This window comes from Rattus norvegicus, chromosome 3 (genome assembly GCF_036323735.1).
Source record: "Rattus norvegicus strain BN/NHsdMcwi chromosome 3, GRCr8, whole genome shotgun sequence".
Classification (NCBI taxonomy): Eukaryota; Metazoa; Chordata; class Mammalia; order Rodentia; family Muridae; genus Rattus; species Rattus norvegicus.
In genome coordinates, this window is record NC_086021.1 from 81277746 (window position 1) to 81283424 (window position 5679).

A 5679-nucleotide genomic window follows, 5' to 3' on the forward strand; every position below is an offset into this window, starting at 1 on the left:
TGCAGGCCTGTGTGTGGACATATTTCTGATTTCTTTGGATACGTACTAAAAAGTTCCGCTGTTGGAGCATGTAGTCATTTGATATTTATCTTTATTTATGTCAGTAAAACTGCCTTTAGAAGTATCTGTACCATTTTGTGTCCCCAGCAATACCAGGGCAGACCCCCTCTTGCGCTGATGGTGTCGTCGTTTTGAGTTTCAGCCCTTCAGATACGTGTTTAGGTAGCTATATTTTTAAAGGTTCGCATTACCCAATAGTGCACATGTGGGTGTGACTGCAAGTACATCAACACTACTCCCTCATCACACCTCTCTGGAGGGCTGAGTATGTGCATCAATGTAGACACACGTGGATGTGTGTGTAAGCCAGAGGTCTAAGCTTGGCATCTCTCAGTCATGCTCTCCCTCATTTTATGAGGTCAGGTCTCTCACTGAACCTAGGGTTCCCTGATTTGGCTAGACCGGCTGGCCAAGGCACTCTGGGAATCTACTTGTCTCTACCTCCACAGGGCTGTGATTACAGGCCCATGTTGTTGTAGCTGGCTTTTTTTTAAGTGGATGCAGAAGATTCAGGTCCTACCCTGAGGTTGAACCAAAGAATTTAAGAAAACAAAAGTTCTTAAATGTCAAAACCCACCATGCTCTGGGGCCACATCTAGTGAACTTACAGCCTCTGATGTCATTTCTCCAGCCCCTCCTCCATTCTTTAGCAGATGTGTTAACTCCTGAAGCCCGCTAGTGTTTCATAGTTTTAACCTATGTTTGGCTTTCTATAGGTAGGTAGTTCATTTTTATTAGTTGCATGGATTTTGGTGACCTGTTTGGCCCTGCTTTGGAGAGACTCACACCAGTACCAAGGTACCTGCTGCATATACATGTTCATGTATGTACATACAGAAACACAGGTCCTCTCTTGCTCCTTCCCAAATAGTATTGAATCTCTCAGAGGTATTTCCCATCCCAGTGTATACTATACTGAACCCACACTATGTGCCCAGCACAGTGTAGGTTGTAACTAATATTTGTTGACTAATGTGTCAATGTAGAAGTCTAGAGTTGGCTATTAATGACGTATCTAACATCCCTCAGTTCATTGTCCAGAGTCATTACCAAGGCTGCTTCACGGTCATAGAAACCATGACAAGTTTTCCCTCATGAGATCATACCCATGGCCAATGGTCCCCAACCTCTCACCTCCTGTTCACTGTCAGAGACACAGTGCCTTGTAGCCATCATATTGCCAAAGCTTTATGACATCCATAAATTGAAAACTACTGCGTCTGACAGTTACGAGCCTGTGTCAACACCAGATCATGTTGACTGTTCTGGAATGTGTTTGTGAAAGTACTATACCAGCCTGGAAGCTGTTGACATCAGAGGCTGTAAGTTAATTAGATGTGGCCCCAGAGCATTGTGGGTTTTGACATTTAGGAACTTTTTTCTTCTTTAATACTTTGATTCAATCTCAGGGTAGGAACTACTTGGCGGTCATGTTTGACAACAGTTTAGAGCAAGCGATGTTGGAACATTGCTGAATTTCCTTCCCTTTTAGCGGATTGCTATGAGAATTGCTGCAGACAATGAAATTTGGCAAAGCCTGCTGGGAAGATGCCCGACCTGGGTACCAAGCAGGTACTGTGTGATTCTGCCAGCAACACTTTCTGGATATGGCATTATTAAGAACTATGTGGTCCTGTTCTGGTGGCCTTGCAAACTGTGGACTCCCTGCCTTTGCACTTGTGTGTGTTTAGTGTGTCTGAAAGGCCACCTTGACTCCTTGGAGCTCCCCTTGCTTCCTTCTTTTTCCTCTCTGCTATGATGTCCTGTCTGTCATTGTGGGAAGCAGGATATTTCACTCCGGGAACATGCATAGACGTATCTATGCAGTTTCTACTCTGAACAAGTCAAGGGAAGCAGAGGGATCTGACTGCTTCTATCGGACTGCAAGGAAAAGGTCTATCTCATAAAGTCTTGTCTTGAGGCCCTTGTATTGTGACTGATTCTCCGGTACAGAACATTATCCTGGAAGATGGCTACGAGTGCTTTAGCTTCCAGTGAGCAGCTAGAGTGACAGAGGGAAATGGGTGGGCATCCTGGGAAGTAGGAAATCCATGAGATAGGAGGGACCCAGGGGGTATTTCTAGTTAATTGGTTTCCTCTGCTTACCTGTATCTCTTGGGTTCCATGTCCCAGCAGAGTAGAATATGCAGAATCAGGATTTCGTTATCTGTTTTGACTTTGCAGTGCTGAGGATTGAACCCATGGCCTCATGTGCACGAATAATTCACTACTACTAACTGACCTATATCTGCAGCCTCAAAGGGACAGTATCAGGAAGGGCTGTCTTCTGGGTTTGTAGATCTCTGTGACTTTGTATGGTAGGTAGTAAGTAAATTCTGGTCTCTTCCTCTTGGTAAAATTTGATTGGTGACAAGCCAGAGCAAACATGGACATAATGGGAGAGGATTCTCTTGCTTTGAGGGGTGAACATTTGTCACTTTTGGCCACTCAGTTGTCCAGCTCTTCTAATTTCTCCTTCAGAAACGGCATTCCTACCCCACGCTCTGTAAAATCAGTGTGTTCCTGCCAATCAAACGAAGCCAATGTGGTCAGCCTGGGTTACTTGATGTAAATACAGCCAATTAGATTTAGGTTTACCAGGAATTCTGAGAGGCTTGATATTGGGATAGAAAATTATCTAGAAATTAAAGGAATCAATCTCTACTCTGTGACTAGTGTCCTAGATCCCAAACTATTGTGAGGTTACAGAGAGCATCGAGACTCTTAAAGCCAATAGTCTTTATTTGCTGGTCAGCGGGAGACATGGAGAAGTTGGCTACATAGTGTAGCCATGAGCCTGTACTGGTTGTTTGGCTTTTTGTGTACAGAACCCACACCCTTTTTGGCATCCTTTAATTAGCATTAAGAGTGACAAGTGAGGCCACAGAACTTACAAAGGGTGGTGCATTTGTGGATGTTTTCAGAACTATGGGCTATGATGGAGTAGGTCTCTGTTTTTGATTTTGGCAGGTCTGTTAGGGTCTACAAGGTTAGCACTTAGGTCAGAATGATGCCTTGCTCTCTCTAACACGGTTTAGGTTGTGCTAAGGGCCAATACAAACCCCTGTCTCAGGCTAAAGTGTTAAGCCTTTCTTTTGATTTTTTTCAGTTACCCTGGATCCTTTCAGTACATATTTTTCCCTTAATGTACTTGTTTCCCATTGCTTGCAGCTAAGGCACCCAGCTGAGGCTCAAGAAGGTGGCAGGAAAGCCCCAGTACACACAGGTAGCTTTGGTTCTCCTTGGACTTCAGGAATAATTGTAAGGTGACTCCTACTGCCCCATGAAGGACACCCCATGGTCTGTGCAGGTCTCGGTGCTTGTTTAGGGCGAACAATCTCCTCAGTGTCAAGCCATCTTCCTCCATCCTGGCCTTAGCTGAGAATTCTTATGGGACTTGGGTCAGATGCCTGGCCCACTGTCCGACTGTAAGCGGGGGCTGTACTTTCTCATTGAGGGCACAGGAAAGATATCAAAGACTCTGACTCTAAAGAGAAAAGGAAAATGGAAAGCCATGAAGAGAGGTAGCGACAGATGGAGGCGGCCTCAGGTGAGCTTCGTCAACATGACATTAGCTTTCCTCACATTGTGTTCAGAGATGCCATTTCCTGGCTCTACTGACAGAGTTTTTCTGAAGCACCAGGCCTGAGAGCCAGCGCAGGCTGGAAAGCCTCTCAGCCAGTGTTGCGGGTGCCAGGAGATCACAAACAGTCTCTAATAGCAGCTGGCCCGACAGCTCCGTCCTTTTCCTTCCTGCCAGATGGATGTGACCATCAGAGGCATCTTCCAGGCCTGGAGAGGTGGCAGGCCCAGTGGGGTAGAGCCAGCCTGGGCCCTTGGTGCTGGCTCTGGCGATGGTTCGGGACTGTAACAAATGGTCTTCCCTGTCACATTTAGGGAGGCTGGTAGCCACTTAAGAACTTTAGCTCTGTTGTATCCCCGGCAGCCAGGAGCGACGGTCGAGCATCTGTTGGTAGTTAGATCAGATCTCGCCTCTTTGCTTTTCTCTCTTCCTTTCTTTTCCTCTCTTCCTTTAAGCTTTAAAGAATCAAACGTCTCAGCTCCTTTCAGACTACCTGTTCCCCTAGTCTGTGGTCTGAGGCATTAACATAGTGTCTTGAGGGGCTGGAGAGATGGCTCAGTGGTGACGAGTGTTGATTGACTGCTCTTTCAGAGGCCTTGGGTTCAAGTGCCAGCACCCACACGGGCAGATCACAACTGTCTGTGACTTCAGTTGCAGATCCCCACACCCTCACACAGACATAACTGCGGGCAAAGCACCAGTGCACATAAAAGTAAGTCACTAGAAAATACAGCGTTTTGAATTCGAATCAACGAAGCAATGTCAAATGCACCGATAGCAATAGCACAGGATGTACCCAGAGCAGACACCTGCTGTGCCTGTGTCACACGCGTATCTGATCTCAAACAGCAGACGACTGAAATACCTTATCATTGCTTAGCATCTGTTATGTCCCAAGTCCTGCATTAGGTACCTTTGGGAGGTCCCTGAATAATGTGCTTCTCTCTCTGGAAAGGGAGAGAAACAAAGCCATAAATAACCGAACCTCAGAGTGTAACATTAGCTTTGGCTCAGCTCAGAACAGCAAAGCCATGTTCCAGAATACGTTCTTGGCTCTCAGGGAAGTGCCTGGGCCATTTCTTGTCAGCAATTACGGACCTCCTCCATGGCCAACTGTCCTCAGAGGTAAGTGCATGTCTCCATTTACAGGGGAGGCCCCCGAGAGTCTCACCTTTGACCCCATCCCTCAGAAAATGTCTGCTGATTGATGGTCAGGCAAAGTCAGGGGTGTTTAACGGTCACTTTAGGGCTCCTTACGGCCTAAAAGTTCAAGACATTACACAACAACTGTCACCCTATGTAGCCTGTGTTTACCTAATCCTAGCAAGTTGGGCCAGCCCTGCTGAACCATCTGCACAAAATGAAAATATCTGAACGCGTAAGATCTGGTGCTGTGTTTTAGCCCCTGCCCTCCGGAGAGCACACACAGGCGTCTTCTCTCTACTCGGTTATCTACATTGTGAGAGTGGTGGTGGTGGGGGTTGTTAACTTAGATTAGAGCCCCTGTTTTAAAGAAAAAACAGATATACAGGAACTAATCCAAGTCTTCTCCGTCACTATACCATGCTTAATCCTCAGAAACACCCTGTACGTTAAGGATCATCTGTGTTTATGGATATGAAAGAGTAGCTCCAAGAAGCTGAGGTCTTGCTGCTGCTGCTGCTGACAAAGGGTCCGACCATGTAGCCCAGGCTGCCTTGGCTTCCCTTTCTTGAGTGCTTGCTGTATGCCACACTGTGCATCTTGGATTGAGAAGCTCAGTTCTTGATGAAAGCCATGAGACACAATTGAGATACGAGTTCCTTTGTGTCCAACCCCTTCCTCCGTTTCCCCTCCATCATGGTGTCCTGCTAGGGAAAGCTGACAATGCCCACAATGAACATTTGCACAAGGGTCAGCTAGGTGCAGAAAGGATGTTCCAGATACCAGTTCCCTTCACTCCTGAGGGTCTTTGTGGGAACACGGATTGGGTAGTGAAGAGAGGCAGTTTAAAGGATTTTTTGGAATGGGTGGAGAGCCCACTCCTGCTGGTAACA

At 46.5% G+C, this 5679-nt stretch overlaps 1 long non-coding RNA gene across 1 annotated transcript; it reads left to right on the forward strand.

Annotated features, from left to right (window-relative positions):
• The first annotated feature begins 2108 nt into the window (after positions 1–2108).
• LOC134486389 (uncharacterized) lies at positions 2109–5436 on the forward strand. Its single transcript, XR_010065237.1, has 2 exons — positions 2109–4768; positions 5222–5436. It is a non-coding gene; the product is annotated as an uncharacterized LOC134486389 (long non-coding RNA).
• Positions 5437–5679: the final 243 nt, after the last annotated feature.